This window comes from Stegostoma tigrinum, chromosome 16 (assembly GCF_030684315.1).
Source record: "Stegostoma tigrinum isolate sSteTig4 chromosome 16, sSteTig4.hap1, whole genome shotgun sequence".
Classification (NCBI taxonomy): domain Eukaryota; kingdom Metazoa; phylum Chordata; class Chondrichthyes; order Orectolobiformes; family Stegostomatidae; genus Stegostoma; species Stegostoma tigrinum.
The window spans coordinates 66,119,954-66,135,766 of NC_081369.1; positions in this window are offsets into that span (position 1 = coordinate 66,119,954).

The window sequence follows — 15,813 nt, forward strand, 5'->3', positions numbered from 1 at the left end:
CACCCCCAACACACCCCCACACCCCCCCACACACTCCACACCCCCCAACACCCCCACGCCCCCACACACCCCAACACCCCCCCACACCCCCACCACACCCCCACACCCCTCAACACCCCCCCACACCCCCCCATACCCCCACCACACCCCCACACCCCACCACACCCCCACCACACCCCCACCACACCTCCACACCCCCCACAGCCCACCACACCCCACACCCCCACCACATCCCCACCACAACCCACCACACCCCCACCACACACCCCACACCCCCCACACAACCCCACACACCCCCACCACAACCCCCCACACCCCCACCACACCCCCACACCCCTCCACACCCCCACACCCCCACCACACCCCCACACCCCTCCCCACACCCCCACCACACACCCCACACACCCCCACACCCCCCACAACCCCACTCCCACACCACACCCCCACTCCCCCCCACACCCCCACCACACCCCCACCACACACCCCCACACCCCCACCACACCCCCCACAACCCACTCCCACACCACACCCCCACTCCCCCACCACACCCCCCCACACCCACACACACCCCCACACCCGCACCACACCCCCACCACAACTACACACCCCCACCACACACCCACACCCCCACCACACACCCCACAACCCCCACACCCCCACCACACCCCCACACCCCTCCACACCCCCCCACACCCCACACACCCCACACCCCCACACCTCCCCACACACCCCCCACACACCCCCACACCCCCCACACACACACCCCCACACCTCCCCCACACACCCCCACACCCCCCCCACACACCCCCCCACCCCACCCACACCCACACCCCCACCACACCCCCACACCCCTCAACACCCCCCCTACAACGCCCCCACAACCCCACCACACCCCCGCCACAAACCCCCACCACAACCCCACCACACCCCCCCACACCACACCCCCACACCCCCCCACACCCACCACAACCCCCCACACCCCCACCACACACCCCCACCACACCCCCAAAACACCCCCACACCCCCACCACAGCCCCACCACAACCCCACACCCCCAGCACACCCCACACCACCACACCCCCACACCCCCACCACAACCCCACACCCCCCCACACCCCCACCACACCCCCACACCCCCACCACACCGCCACACCCCACCACATCCCCACCACACCCCCACCACACCCCCACACCCCCACCACAACCCCACACCCCTCCCACACCCCCACCACACCCCCACACCCCCACCACACCGCCACACCCCCACCACAGCCCCTACGCCCCCACCACACACCCCACATCCCCACCACACCCCCACCACACCCCACCACAACCCCACACCCCCACCACCCCACCCCCACACCCTGACAACACCACCACCCCCCCACCACACCCACCACACACCCACACCCCACCACACACCCCACAACCCCCCACACCCCCACCACACCCCCACAACCCCTCCACACCCCCACCACACCCCCACCACAACCCCACACCCCCACCACACCCCCACCACCCCACCCCCACACCCTGACAACACCACCACACCCCCACCACTGCCGCACAACCCTACCACACCCCCACCACCGCCACCACACCCCCACACCCCCAGCACACCCCCACCACCCCCACCACACCCCCACCACACCCCCCCCACCCCCACCACATCCCCACCACACAAACCACACACCCACCACACCCCCCACACCCATATCACAGCCCCACACACCCACCACTCCCACAGCACCCCCACCACACCCCCACACCCCACCACACCCCCACCACACAAACCTCACCCCACCACACCCCCACACCCACATTACAGCCCCACACTCCCATCACACCCCCACCACACCCCCACCACCCTCACCACACCCGCACACCCCCACCACACCCCCACACTTCACCACTGCCCCAACACCCCCACCAAATCCCCAGACCCCCATCACACACCCACACCCCCACCATTCCCACAGCACCCCCACAGCACCCCCATCACACCCCCACCACATCCCTGCAGCCCCACAGTCCCACCACATCCCTACACCCCACCACACCACTACAACCCCCACACCCCCTATCACACTCCACAGAGCACAACCCCCACAGAGCACACCCCCACACACCCACCACAGCCACACAGGACCCCCGCCCTTCCCTGGGGCGTGAACGTAACAGGTAAGCTGACGGAAACGGTGGAGCCGGTGAGGTGGAGCTGTGCCAGCTCAGGGATTCAGCGGGATCCCTGCAGGCACAGGTGTTGCTTTGAGCAGAGACCCTCGGGGGGAAGGGGATGAAAGCAGAGCGAGGCTGGATTGAGGCGCTGAGGAGAATCTGTTTGCAGAGGCAGCAGGATTGGCCGTGGGAGAATGACCCAGACAGATACAGGGTCTGGGTCTTCCAGGCTCAGAAACAGGTTCAACAGCAAAAAGGAAACTGGGGCAATTTGGAGTAAACAGTTCCCCGGGTGACGGATGAAGAGCTGGGGATGGCTCCTACTGCACAGCATTTTCAGAGACTCAACACAATGGGATCTTTCTGTGCAGTCCAGTCGAAGCCTCTCACAGCCACAGGGTTAACTGGCATTTCTGCCTGTTACCCTGATCAGGTTTTCTGCTTCGGGGGTCGGGGGCACTTGTGAGGCTCAGCCCAGGATCTGTACCAGACACTGGGAATGCCCCCTCACACACACTCACACACACCAACACACACTCACACACACTCACCGACACACACACACTCACACTCAGCGACACTCACACTCACCGACACACACACTCACCGACACACACACTCACATTCACACACACACTCACACTCACCGACACACACACACTCACACTCACCGACACACACACTCACACTCACCGACACACACACTCACATTCACACTCACACTCACCGACACACACACTCACCGACACACACACTCACACTCACTGACACATACACTCACACTCACTGACACACACACTCACACAAACACACACTCACACTCACACACACACACTCACAGTCACCAACACACACACACACACTCACCGATACTCACACTCACACACTCACCGACACACACTCACTGATACTCACACTCACAGACTCACCGACACTCACACTCACACACACTCACACGCACACTCACACACACTCACCAACACTCACACTCACACACACTCACACTCAATGACACTCACACTCACACACACACTCACACTCACCGACACACACACTCACACTCACCGATACTCACACTCACACACTCACATTCACCGACACACACACTCACACAAACACACACTCACATGCACACTCACACACACTCACACTCACACACACTCACAGTCACTGACACTCATTCACTCACACTCACACTCACCGACACACACTCACCAACACACACACTCACTCAGACTCACATACACACTCACACACACTCACACTCACACACACACACTCACTCACACTCACACTCACCAACACACACACTCACACACACTCGCACTCACACTCACCAACACACACACTCACACTCACCAAAACGCACACTCACTCTCTCTCACACACACACACATACACACGCTCACACTCACCGACACACACACTCACTCTCTCACACACACACACATACACACACTCACAGTCACCGACACACACACTCACTCAGACTCACATACACACTCACACACACTCACACTCACACACACACACTCACTCACACTCACACCCACTGACACTCACACTCACACACACACACTCACTGACACACACACTCACACTCACACGCACACTCACACACACTCACACTCACCGACACACACACTCACTCTCTCACACGCACACACTCACACTCACTCACACTCACACGCACACACACACACACTCACCAACACTCACACTCATACACACACACTCACACTCACACACACACTCACACTCACCGACACACACACTCACACTCACCGATACTCACACTCACACACTCACATTAACCGACACAGACACTCACACAAACACACACTCACGCACACTCACTGACACACACACTCACACTCACACACACACACACTCACACTCACACACACTCACACATACACTCACACTCACTGACACACACACTCACACACACTCACACTCACCGACACACACACTCACACTCACCAATACTCACACTCACCGACACACACACTCACACACACCGGCACACACTCTCACTCAGACTCACGTACACACTCACACACATTCACACTCACACTCACCGACACAGACACTCACACTCACCGATACTCACACTCACACACTCACACTCACACTCACCAACACACACACTCACACTCACCGACACACACACCGACACTCACACTCACTGACACACACTCACACTCACCAACACACACACTCACACACACACACACTCACACTCACCGACACGCACACTCACACTCACCGACACACTCACCGACACTCACACTCACTGACACACACTCACACTCACCGACACTCACACACACACTCACACTCACACTCACCGACACACACACTCACACTCACCGACACTCACACTCACATTCACACACACACTCACACTCACCGACACACACACTCACCGACACACACACTCACACTCACTGACACATACACTCACACTCACTGACCCACACACTCACACAAACACACACTCACACTCACACACACACACTCACAGTCACCAACACACACACACACACTCACCGATACTCACACTCACACACTCACCGACACACACTCTCACTGATACTCACACTCACACACTCACCGACACACACACTCACACTCACCGACACTCACACTCACACACACTCACACGCACACTCACACACACTCACCAACACTCACACTCATACACACTCACACTCACTGACACACACACACTCACACTCACCGACACACACACTCACACTCACCGATACTCACACTCACACACTCACATTCACCGACACACACACTCACACACACACTCACACACACTCACTGACACACACACTCACACTCACACACACACACACTCACACTCACACACACTCACACATACACTCACACTCACTGACACACAGACACACTCACACACACTCATACTCACCGACACACACACTCACACTCACCGATACTCACACTCACACTCACCGACACACACACTCACACACACCGGCACACACTCTCACTCAGACTCACGTACACACTCACACACATTCACACTCACCGACACAGACACTCACACTCACCGATACTCACACTCACACACTCACACTCACCAACACACACACTCACACTCACCGACACACTCACTGACACTCACACTCACTGACACACACTCACACTCACCGACACACTCACCGACACTCACACTCACTGACACACACTCACACTCACCAACACTCACACACACACTCACACTCACCGACACACACACTCACACTCACCGACACTCACACTCACTGACACACACTCACACTCACCGACACTCACACACACACACTCACACTCACACTCACCAACACACACTCTCACACTCACCGATACTCACACTCATATCACACACTCACACTCACTGACACTCACACACACTCACACTCACACACTCACACGCACACTCACACCTACTCACACTCACCGACACACACACTAACATACACACACACACTCACCAACAAACACACTCAAACTCACACTCAAAAACACATACAAACACTCACACTCACCAACACACACTCACAATCACACACACACACACACACATACAAACAGATACATGCCACCACAGAATTGTCACTGTATGGCAAGATGCCATTCAACCCATCGTATCTGTACCAAACCTGTTCCCCAGTGCCAGCCAGCTGCCATTTCAGTAAATTCCTGCACTGCCTTTCCATCAAACTGACCATCCAATACCCTCTCTAATGCCTCTATCAAACCTGCCTCCACATGTTTCCAGGCAGTCCATTCCAAACCCAAATTCGGCGCTCTCTCAGCACTGACCCTCGACAGTGCCCACTCCCTCAGCACTGACCCTCCGACATTGCCCGCTCCCTCAGCACTGACCCTCCGACAGTGCAGCTCTCCCTCAGCACTGACCCTCCGACAGTGCGGCACTCCCTCAGCACTGACCCTCCGACCGTGCCCACTCCCTCAGCACTGACCGTCTGACAGTGCCCACTCCCTCAGCACTGACCCTCCGACAATGCGGCGCTCCCTCAGCACTGACCGTCCAACCGTGCCCACTCCCTCAGCACTGACCTTCTGACAGTGCCCACTCCCTCAGCACTGACCCTCCGAATGTGCCCACTCCCTCAGCACTGACCCTCTGACAGTGCCCACTCCCTCAGCACTGACCCTCTGACAGTGTGGCGCTCCCTCAGCACTGACTGTTTTGAGGGACAGGATTAATGTGGAATGCCTGCAGTAGATCCAGTGGCTACAAGTGCAGGGCAGAGGCTAGGAATACTGCGGTGAGTAACTCCCCTCCTGACTCCCCAAAGCCTGCCCACCATCTACAAGGCACAAGTCAGGAGCCTGATGGAATACTCCCCACTTGCCTGGATGGGTGCAGCCTCAACAACACTCAAGAAGCTCGACACCATCCAGGAGAAAGCAGCCGCTTTATTGGCTCCACATCCACAAGCATCCCACTCCCTCCACCACTGACACTCAGTAGCAGCAGCGTGTACTATCTACAAGATGCACTGCAGAAACTCACCAAAGATCCTCAGGCATCATTTTCCAAACTCACAACCACTTCCATCTCGAAGAACAAGGACAGCAGATTCATGGGAACGCCACTCCGTGCAAGTTCCCCTCCGAGCCACTCTCCATCCTGTCTTGGAAATATATCGACATTCCTTCACTGTTGTAAAACCATAGAATCTCTACAGTGTGGAAACAGGCCCTTTAGCCCAACAAGTCCACACTGGCCTTCAAAGCATCCCACCCAAACCCATCCCCCTCTAACCCACACACCCCTGAGCACTACGGGCAATTTAGCATGGCCAATCCACCCAACCTGCACATCTTTGGACTGTGAGAGGAAACCGAAGCACCAGAAGGACACCCATGCAGACACAGGGAGAATGTGGAAACTCCACATAGACAGTTACCTGAGGCTGGAATTGAACCCAGGGCCCTGGTGCTGTGAGGCTGCAGTGCTGACCACTGAGCCACTATGCCACCCCTATTGGAATCATGGAATTCCCTCCCTAATGGCATTGTGGGTCAACTCACAGCACATGGACTGCAACGGTTCAAGAAGGCAACTCAGCCCTACCTTCTCAAGGGGCAACTAGGGATGGGGCAATAAATGCTGGGCCCAGACAGAGACACCCACATCATATGGATTGATAGAAGAAAGAGCTCAATTGCCTTTGTATCAGTTACAGCCTCCAATTCTCTTAAAGTGCTGCACAGTCTATGAAGCAGCTTTTATATGTGCACAGCAAGGTTCAGGTCTTACCAACTTGATAGAATTCTTTGAAGAAGGAACAAAGTTGATAGATGAGGGAAGGGCTGTGGATGTCATATACATGGACTTCAGTAAGGTGTTTGATAAGGTTCCCCATGGCAGGCTGATGGAGAAAGTGAAGTCACATGGGGTCCAGGGTGTGCTAGCTAGATAGATAAAAAAACTGGCTGGGCAACTGGAGACAGAGGGTAGTAGTAGAAGGGAGTTTCTCAAATTGGAGACCTGTGACCAGTGGTGTTCCACAGGGATCTGTGCTGGGACCACTGTTGTTTGTGATATATGTAAATGATTTGGAGGAAGGTGTAGGTGGTCTGATCAGCAAGTTTGCTGATGACATGACGATTGGTGGAGTAGCAGATAGTGAAGGGGACTGTCAGAAATTACAGCAGAATATAGATAGACTGGAGAGTTGGGCAGATAAATGGCAGATGGAGTTCAATCCGGACAAACGCGAGGTAATGCATTTTGGAAGATCAAATTCAAGGGCGAACTATACAGTAAATGGAAAAGTCCTGGGGAAAATTGATGAACACTCAACCTCTCTTCATAGCTAGTGCCCTCCATACCAGGCAACATCCTGGTGAACCTCCTCTGCACCCTCTCCAAAGCATCCACACCCCTTTGGTAATGTGGCGACCAGAACTGTACACAGTACTCCAAATGTGGCCAAACTATGTCCATTGTTCCCTGAAGGTGGCAACACAGGTCGATAGGGTGGTCAAGAAGGCATAGGGCATGCTTTCCTTCATCGGATGGGGTATTGAGTACAAGAGTTGGCAGATCGTGTTACAGTTGTATAAGAGATCACGGGAACTGCAGATGGTGGAGAATCCAAGATAATAAAGTGTGAAGCTGGATGAACACAGCAGGCCCAGCAGCATCTCAGGAGCACAAGAGCTGACGTTTCGGGCCTAGACCCTCAACTAGATAAAGCACTTGGGATGAATGGGATCAAAGGTTATGGGGAGAAAGCAGGATTAGGCTATTGAGTTCGACAATCAGCCATGATCGTGAAGAATGGTGGAGCAGGCTTGAAGGGCCGAATGGCCTCCTCCTGCTACTATCTTCTGAGTTTCTGTGATTCAGTACCGCACTGGGACCCTGCTCACCTGCTCCAGGAGGACCCGAACCTTCAGTCTCAGCACTGAATGAAAAGAATCTGTCACTTTCACACACAAAACACAGGCTTGCAAACAAAAACAGAAGTTGCTGGAGAAGCTCAGCAGGTCTGGCAGCCTCTGTGCAGAGAAATCAGAGTTAACATTTCTGGTCCGGTGACCCTTGCTCAGAACTGACTCACAAAGATTCACACACGTACTCAGCCCTCAATAACATTTTCAAACATCCTTTGGTGTTAAAGTGAACATTTTCTTTGTGAATTTTAATTTCTAAAAGTCCGGGCAGAACAAATTCCCTTCAGCTGAGTTTTGAGAGAGTTTTGAGCAGCTCAACACTCCCTCCTGCTGGGGCTTCGGGGAAATGAAACAGCAAGCACCTGAAGATGGCAGTACAATTAGATCATGGGAGTGGGAGCTGGATGTTAAGGGTAAATACCAGAACGACTAGAGAGAAGTGGGACCAAGTGGAAATCTAAAATAACAAGAAAATGCTGCAAATTCTCCACATTTCCGAAAAGAGGTCAGCACCCAAAAATATTAACTCTGTTCCTCTCTCGTCAATCACTGATTCACCTGTTGAACAAATTCAGTATTTTTAGCTTTTTCAAGAAGCTCGAACAAGCATGAAGGACTGAATGGCCTCTTGCCACACTGCGTCATTCCGCTCCCTGCAGCCCTGTTCCAATTGCCCACACAAGTTTTCGGAGCGCTGCCCCTTGGTCAGGTGCCTGTGCACTTCCTTCCATTTCACCTGACAAAGGGACAGCGCTCCAAAAACCAGCTGAAGTGTTCCCCCACTGGGAGGGAGCATCCCTGTCGGGCGAGCATAGCGCAGTGTCCATTCCTCCATTGTCATAGCGTCTGCAACGTCTCACCAATATACCATGCGTCGGGGCATCCTCGCCTGCAGTGTATGAGTCAGACAACATTACCGAGTCACACGAGTATGTAACTGCACACATGGTGGGCCGTGGTCCCACATGTGATGGTAGGGTCCATGTCGATGATATGACGTGTCTTGCAAAGTTTGCCATGGCAGGGTGGTGTGGAGTTGTGGTCGATGGTGTCCTGAAGGCTGGGTAGTTTGCTGTGAACAATTATCTGTTTGAAGGTGAGGAGTGGAATCATGGGGAAGATCTTGGTGTCAATATTGTGGGGAAGGCTGTAAAGAACATAGAACCTCAGACAGCACCTTCCGAAGCCACCAGCACATCCATGTGAAGAACAGGGGCAGCAGATATATGGGAACGCCACCCCCTACAAGTTCCCCTCCAAGCACACACCATCCTGGCTTGGAAATATATCACCATTCCTTCACTGTCAGTGGGTCAGAATCCTGGAATTCCCTCCCTAATGGCATTGTGTGTGCACCTACAGCATATGGAAGGAGGCAGCTCACCCCCACCTTCTCAAGGGCATTTAGGAACACCACACATGATGGAAAAATACTTCTAACCTGTTCACAGAACTATTCTGTCTGTTTTGCTTCACACTTTGTGCGATTATAGACAAATCTGTAAATTTCACTCTCGCAATATCATTCTCCAGGAATAAATCAGTTTGGAGGAGTCAGGAGCTGTGGTACTCACAGCGCGGTTCCAACCTCTCACCTGCTCTTGTTGCCACTGATCTGATTCATTGGTTGTGGGATCACTTAGCTCTGTCTATCATTTGCTGCTTTCGCTGTTTGGTGTGTAAGTAATCCTGTTTGGGGGCTTCACCAGGTTGACATCTCATCTTCAGGGATGCCTGGTGCTGCTCCCAGCATACCCTCCTGCAGTCTCCATTGAATCAGGGTTGATCCCCTGGATTGATGGTAATGGTTGAGTGGGGTATATGTAGGGCCATGAGGTTACAGATTGTGCTGGAGTACAATTCTGCTGCTGTTGACGGCCCACAGCACCTCATGGATGCCCAGTCTTGAGTTGCTCGATGTGTGCAAAGTCTGTCCCATTGAGCACGGTGATAGTGCCACAGAACATGATGGAGATTGTTCTCAAAGTTAAGGCGAGACTTTGTCTCAGTGGAGTCACGGTTGCTTCTTTCCAATCCTTGGTAACAATTTCAGGTTCTGTACAATTTTGAAAGATGACCGGTAAAGCAGAGTGGGTGCGATCCTGGGCAGCAGGGAGGCAGGTGTGGGGCTGGAAGGAGATACAGGAATCACAAATAGCAAGTTGAAGGGGCGGGTCAGACTGGAACAGGACAGGGAGTGAGGAAAGCCTGGGTAGGGTCAATGAATTGAGGACGTGGATAGGTGCGTGGGACTGAACTGAAGAGATGAAAGGATGCGGGGCAAATAACCAAGACAAACTACATGAGAATGAAGCCAGAAGACACAAACACCCCCCGCTTCTATGGACTTCCTAAAGGACACAAACCAGACATCGTCCTCAGAACCATGGTCCCCCCACTGGGCACAGCCTCACACAAACTGGCCAAGGGCCTGCACAGACTGAAACACTGAGCAGGTGGATCACGCTACTCCATCCACTCAACACAGGAATTTCTCGATACCCTCAAGAACATAAAAACCTGTGACGATGAGACTGTGGTATTCTTTGATGTCACAGCATTATTCACATCAGTTGATATCCCACTAGCGAAAGAAACACTGACCACGTGACGAGAGGAAGCAGGGGCCTAGACCAGCAGCTCCATCAGCAATGACAACACACTCAAACTACACAACCTGTGCCTCACCACACTCTTTGTCTTTAATGGTCAGATATACAAACAGATCAACGGTTCACCGATGGGGTCACCCATCCCAGCACTCATCGCAGAAGCAGTCATACAAAGACTAGAACGCACCACCCTACCCCACATTCAACCTTAAACTGTGGGTCTGGTACGTAGATGGTACATTTGTCATTACCAAACGCAACAAACAAGACGAGATCCACCGCCTCATCAACAGCGTGCTCAGAGGGATTAAACTCACAAGGGAAGAAATAAACTACAATCAGCTTCCATTTCTGGATGTTAAAGTTGAGTGTATGACCAGCAGGGAGTTCCACACCTCAGTGTACAGAAACGCAACCCATACAGATCCTATCCTCTGATGAAGGGTCTAGGCCCAAAATGTCAGCCTTCACGCTCCTCTGATGCTGCTTGGCCTGCTGTGTTCATCCAGCTTCATACCGCGTTATCTTGGATTCTCCAGCATCCGCAGTTCCCATTACCTCTGATCAAATCCCCAACTTCCACAGCGGCCACCCCAACGCTCACTAACAGAGATGCATTAGGACACTATTTAAATGAGCCAGGACACACTGTAATGCTCCAGATCTACATGGGAAAGAGGAAGAACACTAATACAAGATCCTCACTTTAAACGGATATCCCCGCAACTTCATCCACAGATACCTACCGAACAGGAGGGACACAGTATGCCCTCACACTTCCCTACATCAGGAACATATTCAAACTCACAACAAGATTCCGAAGACCACTAGGAATCACGGTGGCCCACAGGCCCATGGCCACGCTACAACAAACACTCACAAGGATTAAAGACCCCATTCCCACAACGCGCAGGACCAACGTGGTTTACAAAATACCATGCAACGGCTGCCACAAACATTCCATCGCACAGACAGGAAGGAAACTAGCCATCAGAATACACATACACCAGCGAGCAGCAAGACGGCGCGACGAACCCTCCTTAATACCAGTACGTTCAGACAATGAGGGCTTATCAGTTTAACTGGGACAAGGTAACTGTAGTAGCCTGAGCCAACCATCGGCACCAACGGGAATTCCTAGAGACGTGGTTCTTAACCCATAATACAATCAACAAACAGAGAGAATTGGACCCCATACACAAACCCACACAGACCAAAACCAGAAATGACACTACTCACCATAACGGACCAGACAGTATCAATTCCAAGTGGAGTAGAATAACATCATTTATAGAACATAGAACAACACAGCGCAGAACAGGCCCTTCGGCCCTCGAAGTTGCGCCGACCTGTGAACTAATCTAAGCCCCTCCCCCTACATTATACCATCATCATCCATTTGCTTATCCAAGAACTGTTTAAATGCCCCTAATGTGGCTGAGTTAACTACATTGGCAGGCAGGGCGTTCCACGCCCTTACCACTCTCTGAGTAAAGAACCTGCCTCTGGCATCTGTCTTAAATCTATTACCCCTCAATTTGTAGCTATGCCCCCTTGTACTAGCTGAAGTCATCATCCTCGGAAAAAGACTCTCACTGTCCACCCTATCTAATCCTCTGATCATCTTGTATGTCTCTATTAAATTCCCTCTTAGCCGCCTTCTCTCCAATGAGAGCAGACCCAAGCCCCTTAGCTTTTCTTCATAGGGCCTGCGCTCTGGACCAGGCAACATCCTGGTAAATCTCCTCTGCACCTTTTCCAATGCTTTCACATCCTTCCTGTAATGGGGCGACCAGAATTGTACGCAATATTCCACGTGAGGCCGCACTAGTGTTTTGTACAGTTGCAGCATGACATCACGGCTCCAGATCTCAAACTCTCTACCAATAAAACCTAACACACCATAAGCCATCTTAACAGCACTATCAACCTGGGTAGCAACTTTCAGGGATCTATGTACATGGACACCAAGATCCCTCTGCACATCCACACTACCAAGAATCTTTCCATTGACCCAGTATTCTGCCTTCCTATTGTTCGTCCCGAAGTGAATCACCTCACATTTATCTGCATTAAACTCCATTTGTCACCTTTTGGCCCAATTCTGCAGTTTATCCAAGTCTCCCTGCAACCTGCAACATTCTTCCACACTGTCCACCATTCCACCGACTTTAGTGTCATCTGCAAACTTACTAACCCATCCAACCTATGCCTGCGTCCAAGTCATTTATAAAAATGACAAACAGCAGTGGTCCCACAACAGATCCTTGAGGCACACCACTAGAAACCGGGCTCCAGGCTGAATATTTTCCATCAACCACCACTCGTTGCCTTCTTACAGAAAGCCAGTTTCTAATCCAAACTGCTAAATCTCCCTCAATCCCTTGCCTCTGTATTTTCTCCAATAGCCTACCATGTGGAACCTTATCAAAGGCTTTACCGAAGTTCATGTACACTATGTCAACTGCCCTACCTTCATCCACATGCTTGGTCACCTTCTCAAAAAACTCAACGAGGTTTGTGAGACACGACCTGCCCTTGACGAATCCATGCTGATTACCTCCAATCAAATTGTTGCTTGCTCGATGATTAGAATTCCCATCTCTTATAATCCTTTCCAAAGCTTTTCCTATCAACAGACTTCATCGGAGTCTCTCCTGAATGTATCATCTGGCATGGTGACAAGACGTCTGAATGAAAACAAGCCAGCTCGGTGAGCAAGTCAGCAACTTCAGATGGGACTGGGATATTATAGCCATCTATTTCAATGCCAGAGAGCTGACAGGTAAGGCCGATGAACAGATACGTGGGACTGAGATATTATAGCCATTACAGAAATATGGCTCAGGGGGGGACAGGACTGGCGACTTAATGTGCCAGGGTACGGGTTCTTTAGGTGGGACAGAGGTAGAAGAAAGAAGGGAGGAGGAGTTGCATTTCTGATTAAGGGGTGTACCACAGTAGTGGTCAGAAAGAACTGAGGGATCATCCTTTGTGGGTGGCACTAAGAAATAAGAACGGGATGGTGACATTATTGGGGTCAGACGGAAGGTCCCCTAACAGTCAACGGGAAACAGAGAAACAAATAGCAGAGGTAACAAAGTGTGAAGCTGGATGAACACAGCAGGCCAAGCAGCATCTTTGGAGCACAAAAGCTGACATTTCGGGCCTAGATCCTTCATCAGAAAAGGCTCCACACTTTGTTATCTCGGATTCTCCAGTGTCTGCAGTTCCCGTTATCTCTGAACAAATAGCAGGGAGACTGGGGAGACTTACAAGAGCAATAGGCTTGTCATAGTGGGGGTTTTAATTTTCCTAAAACACACTGGGACTGACAAAGTGTTAAGGGCTTAGCTGGGGTGGAATTTGTTAAATGCGTTCAGGAAAGTTTCTTTAAGCACTATCTAGAGGGTCCCACTCGGGAAGGGGCAAAACAGGCAGGCAAGGGTACAGGCAGATGGGATCAAGGGAATCCCTGGTGGTACATAGGGGATACAGGAGTTTACTGAAGGAAATCAGGAGGTCAAAAAGGGGGCATGAGATAGCTTTGGATTCACCCTAATCTTCTCAGCCAAAGAGATTCTTAAGTATATTAAAAGGAAAATGAATACTTAGAGAGAGAATAATGCCCCTCAAGGACCAAAGGGGACATGTATGTGTGGAACCACAGGAGATGGGTGAGGTCCTCAATGAATATTTCTCCTCTGTGTTTACCATGGAGAGGGACAAGACAACTTGGGAACAGTCTATATCACAGTACAGGTGTTGTGGGAGTACCGGAAATGTATAAAGGTGGATAAATCTCCTGGTCCTGACCAGATATATCCAAGAACTCTTGCAAGAAGCTAGAAAAGAAATTGTGGGGGCCCTGGAAATATATTTGCATCATCTTTAGCCACAGGTGAAGTCCAGGAAGATGGAGGTGGCAAATGTTGTGCCCTTATTCAAGGACTGCAAAGAAAAACCCTGGGAATTATTGACCAGTAAGCTTAACATCTGTGGTTGTTAAGGTACTTGAGAAGATTTGAGGGAAAAGATATACATGCATTTGGAAAGACAGGGTTTGATTTGGCTTTGTGAAGGGCAGATCATACCTCACAATTTTGTTACAACTCTTTGATGACCAGGAAGGTTGATGAGGGCAGGAAGCAGACGTGGCCTACAATGGATTTCAGTAAAGCCTTTGATAAGCTTCCACACGGTACAAGGTTGGATCACATGGAATCCAGGGACAGCTGGCAAATTAGATACACAATTGGCTTAATAGTATGAAGCAGAGGATAACAATGGAATGATGTTTGTCAAACTGGAGGCCTGTGACTCGTGGTGTGCCTCAGGGATTTGTTACCTACAATCGATGATTTGGACGAGAATGTACAAGGCATAATTAGCCAGTTTGCAGACGATACTGAAATAGGCAAAATCGTGGACAGTGAGGAAGGCTATCAGAAGTAGCAGCAGGGTCTTGATCAGCTGGGGTAGGGGGCCAAGAAATGGCAAATGGAGTTTAATATAGAAAAGTATAAAGTATTGCGTTTTGGTAAGTCAAATCCAGGCCAGAGTTTCATTGTGAATG